Below are 15,287 nucleotides of genomic sequence, written 5' to 3' on the forward strand. Positions count from 1 at the left end.
AAAACTGTTCATTTGTAAATTAAATACATACCTCTGGACTTAAGAAAAATATGTTTTAATATTTTATGTGTGTGACTAGTAAGCCCAGAACAGAAGCGGTTTTTGTGTTTGGTTCAGAACAGAGAACTAAAGAAATGTGTATTGCCCTAATCATTTTGATTCCATCAGTCATCTGAAAGAAAGTGACTCTCTATGCCATCTTAATTCTTCATTCTTATCAACATAAAATGATCATAATATTCCATGGAGAGATGGGCTTTAAAAAAAAGAATCACTGAAAAGCAAAATAATTGTAAGCATTTTCAATATTTGCAGAAAATAAAGTGAAACTTTAGTACTTCCACAAGTACTTTGTTTAAAGTATTTTTAAAGCTAAAATAAAATGTATTATGTACCAGAAGTACGTAACAGCTGGTAAATACAAGCCTGTGTTACAAGGCTTAGTTAAGAAAACACTTGGAAAGTGTGGAGAATTTTAAGAATTACTGTTATGTGAAATTTCATATTGCTTTATAATATTTCATATTATTTTAAAGCAATTTTAAAAAAATTTTAAAAGATATTTTGCTGTATTTACCTTTTCATAAGTAAAGTCAATAGTCAATGAAATCCATGATTTTCATATTCAAATAGATATTTTGTCTTTTTTGATTGTGAATTCAGTAAGCATTCCTCTTAGATTATTAGATTAGAATAAAGAATTGCTGAAGAAGAGCATATATTTGAGAAATAATTTGTATGTGCATTACTCGGAACAAATACAATAATTTTCAAAATGCAACATCTATATAATGGAAATATTGGATCCTATCTTTAGTTGTAGTATCCATATATGTTATATGAGTTAACAGTCTTAAAAATGGATCAAGGTTTGTAGCACCTTGTCATGGTTTCATGATTTTTCATTATCGGTATTCCACATCATAACATCATGCAATGCACTGGGGGTTTGACTGCTGATGCTCAAGTTCCGGGTGCCTGTCCAGAGGAGAAGAGCAGCTACGTTTCCCCAGGGGGCTTTGCGGTCAGCGAGGAGATATAACTCCCGGCAAGGTCACCTGATGCTCTTCTTCTCTGCCTGCGCTGCTTCGCTTGCGCTTCTCTGCCTGCGCTGCTTCGCTTGCGCTTCTCTGCCTGCGCTTCTCGCCTGCGCTTCTCTGCCTGCGCTTCTCATCTCAGCGTTGTGGTAAGGCCGATCCACTATCAATTTCACATTCTCTCTCCTTATAAAATTCTGTTGATACCATATTTAGTAAATTACTTTGTTTTACCTCAGATTGTTGCCACTGTTTTCAATTATTTCGGGGTCCCTTATTTTCTTTTTTTTCCCGGGGGCGCGGATCCGCGGATCCCTCCGCCCTTCTAGTCACGGAACCGGGCCGAACCAGCCCGTAAACCGTTGACACACCTGAAAGATAAAAGCTCTGATTTTATTTGTTCATATATCAGCAAAGCGTATCTACAAGTTTTGAAGACAAGGCCTTAGGTGTCTCATTAGTGATGCTTATTGCAAGGCACTTTCTATCATGAGAAAAAGAAAGACTGGATTCTTGCAGGTGGCTGCACTGTCCTATTAGAATGAAAACTAGGGAAAATATAAATAAATCATTGGTGAAGACATCATGTAGAAATAAATCATCCTACATAATTTTAGGCAGGAAAACTTGCTAACTATTCTCCTTAACCTCCTTCTGCACACAGAACATGTACATGGGGCATGTCTATCTTCCAGGTGTCATTGCAGAGGGATGCAGGTCTCATATATTTGTTGTGACATAACTGTCATTCTTAGGTATTAGATACCTCTGATTATGGAACCCCTGAGCATGTTATATACTTGCCTAACCTCAGGCAACTGAATCAAGCATCTCGTCAGTTTAATCATTTTCTAAAATCTCTTTATGGCATGGATACTATTTCCTTTGGCAGTAAACTTAGAAACCTATAATCCCATAAAGTCAATTATCAAAAAGTAGGTATCTTAACTGAGTCCTACCACTGTATATATATATATATATATATATATGAGATAAATCCCATCACCAGAGATAAATCCTTTTCATTACAAAGGTTGAACTCAATATTTCTGATGTCTTCTGAGCCTTATGATGATCTGTGCCAGGAACTAGAGGGGCAGAGCAGTAAGTTGATAAAAAGAGAACAGATCATGACCATCATTTTTAGATCACTTAAGTAACTTGCCCTTTGTGACATATTTGGATATGACCCAGTTAGACAGCGAAACTATATGTTTCTCAGTAGGTATCTACTTGACTTTTATAAAATTTACATTAAACAAGGTACAGCAAGTACAGCATTCACAAGCCCAGCAGGTAGCACATACTTCTTAGTTTAGCTTTTAAAGTTTTGCTTTTTTTCTCTTTTCTTTTTATACTAAAAGAACACTGACCTCTGTGAGACTCATATGAATTTCCAAGAAATATTCTGCTGCTAATGTCAACTTCAAAGTTATAAGAATAAAAAAAAATTCATAACCTTTTTATTGTAAAATCTCTTCTTGGAAATTAATATAGTCTTCATATTAGCAAGATAATATGTAGGGCAATAAAAAAATCTATAAACTAATTAAAATTGTGATTATTAGTTGGAGCTGGTTGAACACCTACTGTTTGCAATAGTAATTCAGGTTTTGCAACCATGAGGGACTCTTGGGAACTAAGGACTACTAAGAAGAAGTGGAAACCACCTGACCACTAGCTTTAAACTAGAAGCAATGAGCAAAAGATATGATGTCTCACATTCAAGTACAGAAGTAGTGGACCACTTGGTTGGTAAGCAAAGGGTATAGGATGGGGTGGACAGGAGATACCTTGAAAACTAGAAAGAAGAACTGAAGGGGGGGGCAGCCTTAGGCATCTATACATAAAAAAAGATGTACTTGCAGCATTAAGGTAGAAATTCTCATAGCTTTTCTGGGATAAAATCATATTTTTGTGTCTCTGAAGTGCCTATATTCAGGTGCACACAAGAATAAAGATACAAAATTACAAATCCGTGTGCAGTTGTAGGGTTACAATACGATTGGGATTAAAGATGCAATGGGTTAACTCACATGACTGCAGATATTCCAAGGATGGAAACAGGTTTTTTAGGAAGAAGTGGCCAGGAAGGTGAAAATGTGAATCAGACTTCATGTTAAAAAAAGATGAAAATATTTTCTTGCTCAAACTTAAAAACAGATGATAAAAATTATTTGATTTCAAGCTGAAGCATTTGGTTTTAGAGTAGTTGGACAAGATGACCTTTGAAGATCCTTTCTAACTGAAATATTATTTGATTCTATTCTATTCTATTCTGTTCTATTCCCTTTTTAGTTCATGTCATTTTTTCTATAGTTTTGCAAAACTCTGAACTAATGTTGAACAATGTGTGCATGAAATCTCAGTTCAAAAATTAAGTTTAATTCAAGTTTAATTCTATTACATCTTGGTTTTATTTTGGCTCCTGAAATGAGCAAAATGCCTTCATGTGTGATTTATGTTATTCTAAATACAGGAAAGGTCTGTAAATTCCTTTCATAGTAAAAAAGTTATATTTTTACTGAACTGATATTCTAAAGCAGAAGCACATGACTGAATATCTGAATATGACTAATTATAGACTAAGCCCTCTAACGAAGTGTGCTTTGTTTCATGTTTACTTACTTTGATTTTGTGAATCTTCAAGCATGACAAGAATGGGCTTCTACCCGTGTTGTTTTCTCACTCCCTTCTTCCAGCTGTTGTTACACAGCAGTTTTTCCCTTTCTTCAATCTGGTCTCCCAGAGCACACACAGCTTCTCTCACAGCTCAGTTCTGCTCAGCAGTGCCCTTTGTACAGCTAGAGCTGGCTGTTCTCTGACATGGTGTTATCTGACGTGGGATCTGCTCACAGAGGCCAAAATTTCAGACTTCTACCAAAACCTTGCCACCTCAGCCCAACAAAATATGTTCTGATCAGATAGTTACAAAAAGCATTAAGGTTTTCCTGCATCTTTTCTTTCATGCACTGAGAAGAATCAGCTTTCACAGACCATCCTTGCATGATCTATGCTTCAACCCCTAATCGTGACAGTAAACAATAACTTTCCAATCATCATAAATCTCCTCCAACTGCAGTGGTTGGTTGTGGAGATACATAGCAGTCTTGCAACGACATCAGCCCGCTCCAGAAACACCCTTGGATGCATCCCATCACAACTCATTCATTTTGTGCATGTCCAGGAGGGTGATATTATACTTAAGATTATGTTACTCTATGGCACATATTCTTACATTACCACAGTCTCCTCTAGGCAATTCAGCTCCTCTTCAGTTCTGAGGAGGCTGTCTGAAGATCAGCAAATTTTCTCAGGCCTCTTTTCCTTCAGGCCATTTTCCTACAGGATTCTTCCATGAAGGTCCTTGAAAAAGAAAGTCAGCCTTTCTTATATACACAATTCAACCCTTTGTCTTGTTCAGTTCTTTTATTATCTTAAACTCCACAATTTCGTAGTCGCTGCAGTCAAGACTACCTTCATATCTTCAGCTAGGGCTTTCCTGTTTATGAGTAGCAGATGCCACAGAGCACCTTCTCTAGTTACGAGAGGTAGCGGGATCGATGCCAGCATTCTCCACCAAGAATGTCAACAGTTTACGGGCTGGTTCAGCCCAGTTCCATGACTAGTGGGGTGGAGGAATTTTGCAAAATCCACGCCTCCAGAAAAGAACAGGGAACCCCAAAATAATTAAAAACAGCAATGATCTGAGGAGAAACAAACTAAATTTACTAAATATTGTATCAGAATGCAAGATAACACACCATAATACAATATAATTCGAATTGAAGCTAATAAATCAAATATAATGAGAGAGAGAATATCCAAAAGGTGGATAGGCCTCACCACAGCGTTGAGGTGAGATGTGCAGTCCGGTTGAGCAGCAGGGAGACAGGAGGAGAGCTGAAAAAGAAGAGTGGATGAAAAAGAGCCCATCAGGTGACCTTGCCAGGAGTTATATCTGCTCTCTGTGACCACAGAGTCCCCTGGGGAATGTAGTTCTTCTTCTCTTCCAGGCAAGTACCCAGAACTTGAGCATTAACAGTTAAACTCCCAGTGCCCCACATGATGTTATGATATGGAATACCAAGAAACAAAAATCAGAAAACCATGCTACTGATTACCTGTGTCAAGAAATTGTAGACTTTTGGTTCCTGGAGTTATTGTTGTTCTAACAGGTATTGATATGGTTAAAGTTGTCCATAAATACCATAGGGTGTGATTTTGATGATATCTCCATGTGCAAAGAAAACCTCCTTCTCTTTCTGATAATTCATTCTGATATGGGTATTTAAAACTTCTATGCAATTCTCCTTAGAAATGACAACTTATTCTTCCCACAATTAATATTTACTATAAGGTGACATGATACATTTCCTGGAAGAACTTTTATTTCAGCAGTGTCTCTCCTAGGGTCTACATAAATAGCTAAAGTATATGCTTAACTTATGGGAGTCTAATTTTTAGGTAGATAACTTTTAGCTTTGGTGAATTTAATTGTGATGAATCTGATCATCAATTTATTAGGAAATAAATTATTGTATATTATTCTGAAAGTGCACAGAAATTAATCTTTATATTCACTTTCCATTCTATCACGAAAAGAAAAATATATATATATATCTAGGCTAAAGACACCAGTAAAAATCCATAAAATATCCTTTATCTGTAATTTTTTCATCATTTAATTTTGATGATGGCTATACTTTTGAAAGACACTATACTGACATAATTTATTTATTTTAAGTTGAAAAAGGTTAGAACAAAAAGACACTGTGATATTAATCTGCTCCCATTTAGATTTTTTTTTTTAATTAAGTTCAGGTTTTCTAGTCTGATTTAGATCTTGTGATTCATTCATAGTCACAGGAGAGAAACAGACACCTTCAGATTGCAATTCATCTCACTGTGACATATGTCTAGAAGAGTTGAGATGAATCATTCTCTAGAGCCCCCGGTTCCTTTCACTGATCATAGAAAGAGCCAAAAGCTTAGAGTAGATTTGTAATCTTTGGATATTCTATCTCAAGTAAGAGGATTCTCAACCTTCTATCATAATTTCTGCATGTTAACATGGCTTCCTTTATCGGAAATCAGTTTTGTCATCTTTAAAGCAAGCTTTAAGAGTTTTCATTTAAGCAGGAGTTGAGAACTTTTTGATCCTAATGAGTACATTAGTAGTCTAGATGTAGACAAAGAAAAACTATGTATATAATACATTTCTTTTGTTATTTTTTGTTTGTTCATTTCAGTTCACTTAGCTCCATGCCTAGCAAGATCTCAGTGTCAGAACACTGACACAGGTAAATCCAAAGGATGACGTGGAGCATCATCTGATGATGATTTACTACAGACATAGCTTTGAAGAGTTCTCACCTAATACTTGCCAACTCACAATAAATGAAATGAATTCACGTTCAGGCAGGGCTTAAAAATGGCATGACCAGTTGTTGTCTACTTTGATACCATGTATCACAGGCCATAAGTTTCACTTTTGTGTAAGGTAAGAAATAACTGTTTCACTATAGGAATTCTTTTTGCTGTTACAGATACTCTTTGTCAACATCTAAGCCTTGATTTGAATACATCACTAAGAAATAGAATTTATTTGTTCCTTCCCATTCAGATAGAGGGTCAGTACAGGATGAATACTGATAGAAAACAAGTCAGTTCCCACCTGGAAGTATTTTTCTTTCTTGACTTCAGCAAGAAAGCCTGCTTTTTGTCATTCTTTGGTTGGTTCTTGTTTGCTTGTTTGTTTACTAAACAAGTTTTGGAACTGCTGTTGGTTTTCTTGCCTCTATCTTCACATACTAGGCAGAGCTAGAGTGAGGACCATTTACACCAACGGGGGTGTTCTGGACATTGGCCATCAGTATGTTTATCTTCCTTGGAGATGAAGCTCTCAATATTATAAAGAAGATGCATAATTTTTCATAAAAATAATTTCAAAAAATGAAATTGTTTCATAAAATTTGAAAACTAAATCATATGTGAAAGAAATATTTTTTTATAAATAATCCAATTAAAACACAAAATTATGCCATGAACCTGTTTTATTACAAGTTTTATAAATCATTTCTATACACAAACTTTGACAACTCTTCTGTATACATCCTGAAATCTTCAGTTTATATAATTTATCTATTAGATAAATCAACAAGTCTTCCACACTTTTATTTGCTATTTGGAAAATAAATCATTGCAATGTTACATCCCTAAAAACTCTATTTTTTCTGACAGTCTGCTAAGGAGGTGAAATTTTATTATCAAAATAATAAATTTATTGATACAGAAAATTGATGAAAACAAAAATAATGCTGGGTGGAGTTAATTTTTCTCTTCACTTTGGCTTTTAGTATCACTATGTCTATTTCCTTTATACTTATTTTCACTCTGCTCTTTCCCACAGAGCAAACTGATTCACCTAGGAGTTCAGCTGGCAGTGTACATAAAAAAATGCCTTATCTAAAGAGAATCTTTCCAGTGGGAGTTATTTTACTTGACATTCTACTGTACGAATTGTTCTGAATATGCTCTGGCTTCTTAGTGCAAGGAAAATTGGATTTTACTGCCTTGAGGATGAAGGTTGGATTCTTCTGAGAGGATTGGAAATAGTAATTATTTCTTCCGTGAAAGTATTTATGCCTGTAGCAGAGATTATTGCCTATGACACCTGCACTCTGCTCTTGGCACAGCATTCTGAGCTTCCTGGGGATGCCTACTGTAAGACACTATCAAGAGAGATGTATGAGAGATGTATCTGTATTCCATAGCCTGACTAAGCCTTTTCTACCTAGTTCCAGAAAAGGAACAACAACCACAATGAAGACCAAATGTTGTGGAGCAAAAGTTCAAATTATTTTTCTTAACTTCTTTTTTAAGAAAGTCACATCTTCCCCTTTATTTTTCCAGTCTTAGATCTTATCATTGTGTGCATGCATATAAGAATTAGAGTTCGCAGATACAGCACGTTTAATATCTTATTATTTATTTTACAGAATCTCTTTTCATGTTGATTCTCCAAAGTTAAACTATAAATTAGAAATTTCTGTTTTATTTGGGTAAAAGGTTCACAATTGGGTTTAGTGGGTGTCACGAGTCTTACTGAAGAGGGCAAATTAGAACAACAAACTAGCAGTGTATGATAACAAGATGAAAAGATGGAACATTCAAGTGGATTCACTGTAGGTACTCGGATTGCTTTGTTTTCTGTAGGTAAGTCAAGCAGTGATGATTATCTGGTTGGGTGATTTAGCTTCACTGGCTAAATCAGCAAACTGATGATTTCCATTGTTCTGTGTACCATTAACAGAAAACAGTAAACAGAACTACTGCAACAATACAGAGTGTGCTTGGCTAAGTATGTGTTTTATCATCGTTATGCGCAGCTTCATCTGAAGTAAGAAAATGAGCTTCAGAAATACTACATTTTAATATTACACTAAAAAGTCTCCTAATGTAGAATACAGGTCTCGGTTCATTAAACATCACTGCTACCAAGACAGATTTCAGGCCAAGGTGTTAAAGACTGAAATGAAATACTTTGGAACTATATTTTATACTTGGATCTAAATTTTCTGACTCCTTTCCAAATTTATATTTATATACCAAAGATTATCTTAAGCATTTGCCATCAATTAATATTGTTAAATTTCTTTTTTTCATATAAGCATATTTTACGCAGGGCATTTAAGTAATCATTTCTTTCACCCTCCAGCAATTCTGTGATGCAACATGTTAGTTTCTATGCACTTTACAGAGATTTGGGTGCCAAAAAGGTACCTTGGAAATGAAAGCTACACATTCAATGACTAAAAGTTGTTAGTATGTCTGTTTGGAAATGATGGAAGTAATGGGAGGTGGTAGCATGGGAACTTTCCTGCAAAATAACTTAGATGTAATTCTCCTGGGTTTTGGGGAGGTGATCTGAGATGGTTAAGCTGTAGAAAGGCATGTAGTGCTATGTGACAATTCCTGGACAATCGTATTTACTAGTTGTAGTATAGCTTAGGGTGAACCAACTAGATACAGGAATATTTGGGATAATATTTGCAAGATAACTAGTCTAAGGAGAAATTCACACTTCCTTATGTAACGCAGCTTATAGGTGCCTGAGTAATGTAAATTATTTAGGTATTTTGCTGCAAGCAATTTAGATGAGTTACAACTCACTTTACATAGTATTATAATGTGTGCTATTATGTTGCATTAACATACCTATGTCACATTAATCATATAGTTACCTTTGCAATAATCTGAGCTGCATTACTGTGTGACTTGAGGGATTAATAAACTATGATTTTGATGAGTGAGTCCAGTCTGCTACCAGTCACTGGACTGGTCACTGAAATGCTAATGTATTAGCCTAATTTTTTCAAGCTGTGCATTATAACTGGTAAGTACTACAAATGCTGAGCTACATAATTACTGTTATGCATAGGATTAAAATTAGAAAATCATGTATATTTAGTGGAATACTCTTACTCTCATTAGTGAGTAGCTTGCCAGGCTCAGTGAGTTGTACATTTTCAGTCTACAGACCTATATCTACTGGCAATTCTGATTTTGTACGGGTTTTCCAGATTTAATATGTGAATACCATATATTGCCTGGAGGATTCCTGTCAGTGTTCAGATCAGCACTTCAGCACATGAACAAGTAAGACTGAAGCAAGTCTAGTGTGATGTAAAGAGTTGTACCATCTAGTAGATGGTGGGTTTCAGATTTTCAGAGGGGCTGAATGAAGGCATCTAATGAAATCAACACTAAATTTGTAGTTAGGTCAAACTTCAAAGTTAGATCAGGATGCTCATGAACTTGTTAAATTGGGTTTTGTATATCATCAGAATGGAGATCCTACAAAAAACATTACATAACTTTATCTTTTCCCTCTAGAGCAACATTCTTGAACAGTCATTCAATAAATGTCTACAGTTATATTGGCCAAAATCAGCTTCTGAAGAAAACATTATGTTTTGAAATACTGGCCTTGGAAATCTTAATTTGGATGACAAGACATTTGCTGCCTGAAGAAGGCTACTGTGATACTACTAGACAAAGCATTATGTATCTTATAACACTTGCATTATAATTGTGATCATAGAATAAAGCATACAAGCTTTTGTTCATGGCTGGCAAAAATGCATAGGTAATGGTGGTGACTATGCTGAAAAATAGTGTTTTGTAGTTGAGAATTTGCTCTATCAATAGTGTTATTGTGCTCTTTTTAGTTTCTTTGGAAATAGATAGGAAGCATTACTTCTGGAGCGGCCTACATATATTTCAAACTTAGAATTATATTTGGATCCCAGTAGAATAATTTAAATTCATATAATTTAAATGAGATTTGCTTTTTAATTCTGTGTTGTTGAAATTATGCAGATTTAGGAGTGACAGGCTGTGCAAGTGAAAGAAGCTTAGCCTAAAACAATTAATATCTTAAATTGTGCAACTTCTCATTTATATGAGTGTTAGTCTTAATAGGCAAAATCTTGAGATGTTTTACATAGAGCTAAATAATTTCTTCTTTCAGAATTGACAGCAGAAGAGTAGAATGAAAATGAATGGATAAAACCTAAAATTTTCCCTTTTTTTTTTTTTTCCATGAACTTTCCACTTCTTTCCTCTTTGTTTTGAGCCCTACGATCACACAGTTTTTGTGTCTCCAGTACAGTATTTTTTTAATCAGCCTCCTGCATTTTTTTAATGTATTCTTTCTTTTCTGATTGGATTGATTTTTCCTTTAAAATTTTTATATTTCTTTTCTCTCTTTCAAACCATCATAGATTGTCACAGATGCCATAAAAATGGTTACAGAGAAAGTGTTAAGAATAATGCTGATAAAGTATCTAGGGATGAATAGGCTATAGAATGAAACTTCCTACTATTAAATTAGTCCTGCAAAAAGACATAATATGGATTATTGCTGCTGGAGGCTAATGTTGGAAAGTTGCAAATCTCTTCAAAAAATCTTCTTCTAGAATGGAAGGGAAATTTACAATTAGAAATTGTAGAGGTAAACTTACAATTAGAAATTAGAGTTGTATTCTGCACATGAGGCAAAGTGACATTTCTCAGTACTGAATGAAAACAGAAGTTTCGAAAGCATAGAAGTGGAGGCATTCATGTAATTATCCACACAATTAATGTGTCTCTCGACTCCACTGGTCTTGACCCACCTGCTGCTTCGTAAGCATGTAGTACATTAGCAGGACTCTTGGGTATACCTTAATTCCAGTGTCCTCACCAAAAGAGAATTATCATCTCTGTTATACCTACCACCCAAAAAGGGATCTCTTCAGTCAAGCAAACAGCAGATGTGCAGATAATTGTATCAAGTCCACTGAGGAAAAATGTGATCTTCTTAACTAAAAACAAGTCTCTATGAGTTTTACAATGCCTGGTATAATTTACCCTTCCTCCATTTCCCACTTGAGAAGCACATGGATTTCTTAGAAGTACCTTGTCAAATCTGCCAGCTTTCTGTGGATGTCTTGGTGTATATTCCAAGTTCAGCAATCCACAAAGTAAAAGAAACACCAATTTCTTCATGACTTTTTTTCCAGTTTTCTCATAACTAGAAATTTTGACAATACACAAATTCTGTGCATATCTTCTTTCCATCCCTTGGCTGTCATAATGGAGCTATATATTTTATATTTTTATGTGCTCAGATGAGTTTAGCTGTCATTGTATCATTGACAGAAAGGTTTACTATCTTGCATTAATATTTCATTCTTATCCGCATAGAATAAATTTATCTTACTTCACATCAGGTCAGGAATATTTGAATTGGTAAATAAAGATTTATCAAGTACAAAATGTTTTTTTCAGATATCTGATAATTAGCTTTGATTCAACTGCATTCTACTGATGGATGAATAGCTGCGTATTTGCCTGTTTTATTTCAGAAAGAACAGGATTAGCAAACTTTGTTTTCCCGTAGAAAACAAGATACACTGTCTTCAGTAAAAAGGTCAGTAAGGAACCTTTGCATAACTTGAAAAAATAGTATTTGTTTTACTAACTATGCTGTACTGTAGTACTGTTAATATCTGTCAGATGTTATCATTTTTTGAGAGAACTAAATATTCCTTCCTTCCTTCTTTTCTTTCCCCTTCCTTTCTTTTTTCTTTCTTTCTTTCTTTCTTTCTCTTTTTCTCTATTTCTTTCTTTTTTGTCTTTCTTTCTATTTTCTATTACAGAAATAAAGGCACTCTCCTGCATAGAAACGCATAAATCCAACAGACTTCCCCCAGCAACTGTACTATTTTACTAGTGACTATAGAAAAAAATCTCTAGTCTCCAAAAGGAGGCATTCTCCAAATGATGTATTCTATCTGACATTGACTGATCTTCCACAACTGAGTCCCACTTTAACTGTTGCAGTCATCAGAAGTTCTCTGCTCTTCAGCACGTAATGTATTCTGGCCAATGTACTGTATCATCTCCAGATTTCAGCTGAAAAGTATGATATGACTCAAAAAAAACAACAACAGAAAAAAAACAACTGATAAAAGTGATATTTCTATAGCTGCATGAATTAGGATTGAATCTGGTAACTCTGGTCTGCATGAAGCATCAAGTTTTACAAACTCTGTTTACCACATGTTGCTTCACATATTTGAGACAGAAATTATCTTTTCATAGTTTACTTGTAGCAGTTGCATAGGCTTATGTGTGAAAATAAACCAAACTAAATAATGATGTGTCTTTTGGTGGATCCAACATTCAGAAAACATGACTTAGTAAATGAATGAATGAAAAACAATTTTAATGCTACTAGCTCAAGTTTATTAAGATAAATGCCATTTAAAATCTGTGAAAGGACTTCATGCACCCAAATTTCAATTTGCAGAAAATGTTCATCAGCATCACCTCAGAATGTTTTGTAGCACAAATTTGAACTCATATGTAACCACAGATGTACCATGGCTAATCATATTTGGCCTGCAAGATTAAACCTGTATGTCTCTTAGGACTGCTTTAATGCATGGAGAACTCTTACCAAGATAAGAATGACATTGCTCTGTTTCTGCTTTTTGATACAGAGTAATTCAGCCCAATTCCCTGCTGCCTGAATGTTTTTAGAATTCTTAAGTGTTGGGATTCAAAACACTTTCATTAATTTGCCTTTAAAATGTCAAAAATTGTTGACGTGAAATATCTAATTTGAACTGTGGCTTTACCAAATCTGTCTCTCTGATACTGAGAATACAGAAAAAGGAGTAGTTGTAATTTTTGCACAGAGGGGACATTTCCATTTTTTATTTGACTCTTGCAAAAATGTCATGGAAAAACTTAGCCCTTAGAATTTATCATGCTAGAAAATAACAGACGTTGATTTAGTTGGACAGAGCCTTCTTTTTGCCATATGTTGTATTTTCATTAATAAGAACTTCACCAACTTCTATAATCTTGAGAATAATTTAATAAAATAAAGATAAATAGAATCTCACACTTAGAAACTATACATAACCACAATTATTAGAAACAAAATATCAGTTTGTAGTTTTCGTAGTGATAATAATAACAGCAACTTCAGCATGGTAGAACAGAAGAGCCTCCAGAATATTAACCAAGACAGTGCTGGGAATTTAGCAATCCTCTTTTCTGCATGTAAACTATCAATCTGAACATCAGCTAATAAAAGATTCCAAAGCAGAGCAAAAAAATGAAATAAATGATGAAGTATAGAAAAGATTTATACAGATTTATAATCTGAAGCTTTTGATAAAAATTATCTTCAGTTATTACATCTGACATAAAATCTGACTATAAATGAAAAATCTTTCTGACACTAGTCCAAATATGAAAATGACTTCCCATAGAAAACTCTACAAAACTGTTGTCTACTTTAAATGAAATTCTGCAAGTCAAAATAAGTAAGGTAAGGTAATAATTTCTATTGTTCCCAAAAGTCATAGCTAAAGAAGGGAAACAGAAGAATGAAATATATACAAATAAGTTGTTTCCACTTCTTTTTATATACTGAATAGAGAGTAGATTGATAAAATGGTGGTAGTAACAGCAAATTGAGCCAAAGAGAGAAAAAACAGGGAAAAAAAGAAATGCAAGTGAGAAAATAAAAGTATTTCAAAAATGCATTAATTGCAGGTTATGACTAGGAAAAAAGTTATAGCTGCTGTGTTAATAGGAATTTTTACACTATTCCCAAAGGACTTTTCTCCAAAATATTTTTTTGCATAGAACTGTCACTCATACAAAGAGCTTGCAATGCCCTTTAGCATATTTTCAAATAGTTTTTTGACAGAGGAGCTGAAAAAAATAGTCATCTCTGCGGTTCCTGAAACCAGTTGTTTTGCTTAAGCACTGTGCCATTGCATTCAGTTTCCTGGTTTTACTGGCTATTGGACAAAAAAGGACGGAGAGGATTCTCTAGTCCTAGCCAATGTCGTTCACATATAGACAGCATCCAAGGAGGGAGCTTTTATCTGGTTGAAGTCCTCTAGATCACTATTGTCCTTATTCTCTTTCTTCTGTCAGAATTCTTAAAGTTTTCTCAATGTCCTTGAATTTAGGATGATGCCCCTTCAGTAGGGTACTTTACATGTCTTTTGCAAAGCTATTAGCAGGTGCAGAAGTTCACAGACAGTGTAATGAGTTAGAAACAAAACCACAGAATACTGGCCTCCTACCGATTTCTGAACAGCATGAGGTACTAAGTTAAGAAAGTACACTTAAATGAAAATACACTTAAATGAAAATCTTATAAAGAAGAAAGTTATTTGAGAATGTGAGGAATGACTGAAAGTTAAATCTACACTTATTTCACAAGTATAAATGATCAGCACTAGCAAGAAGAGGGAAAAAACTTTCTGGAAGATTATTGGCTTCAGTTTATTTTCTGTTAATTCAGAAGATGATTTTGAATTACTAATAGGGAACTTCGAACTGTGGTTGTCCTCAACTGAAAGGAAGTTGTGAGCAAAATGGGTCTTGGATTAAAATACTTACAGTTTTATAAACTTTGAAATTTAGAAGAAATTACTGAATCCTTGTCCAGTCTTGACAGTTATCACTGAAGCAAATAATCAAGTCTTTAAAAATAGACAAAATAACTGTCATTGGAGGAAAGAGCATATAATAAAGGGACAAACAAGCATTGCAGTGGCTTGCTTAGGTTGCTAGCACCTTTTCTTTCGGCTAGCATCTTCCAGTTGTATTTCATCCCAGACATTTTAATGGGAATATTGCAACAGAGTCTTGAAGAAAGCACTTAAAAAC

At 34.6% G+C, this 15,287-nt stretch overlaps 1 protein-coding gene across 1 annotated transcript in view; it reads left to right on the plus strand.

The window, feature by feature from the left end:
- Positions 1-884: 884 nt before the first annotated feature.
- KCNS3 (potassium voltage-gated channel modifier subfamily S member 3) overlaps positions 885-15,287 on the plus strand; it is a 444,844-nt gene continuing 430,441 nt past the window's right edge. Inside the window, exon 1 of the transcript XR_014881638.1 lies at positions 885-1,186. The gene's annotated coding sequence lies outside the window, so the exon portion shown is untranslated. The remainder of the gene's footprint in view (positions 1,187-15,287) is intronic.

Source organism: Meleagris gallopavo, chromosome 2 (assembly GCF_905368555.1).
Source record: "Meleagris gallopavo chromosome 2, MGAL_WU_HG_1.1, whole genome shotgun sequence".
Lineage (NCBI taxonomy): Eukaryota > Metazoa > Chordata > Aves > Galliformes > Phasianidae > Meleagris > Meleagris gallopavo.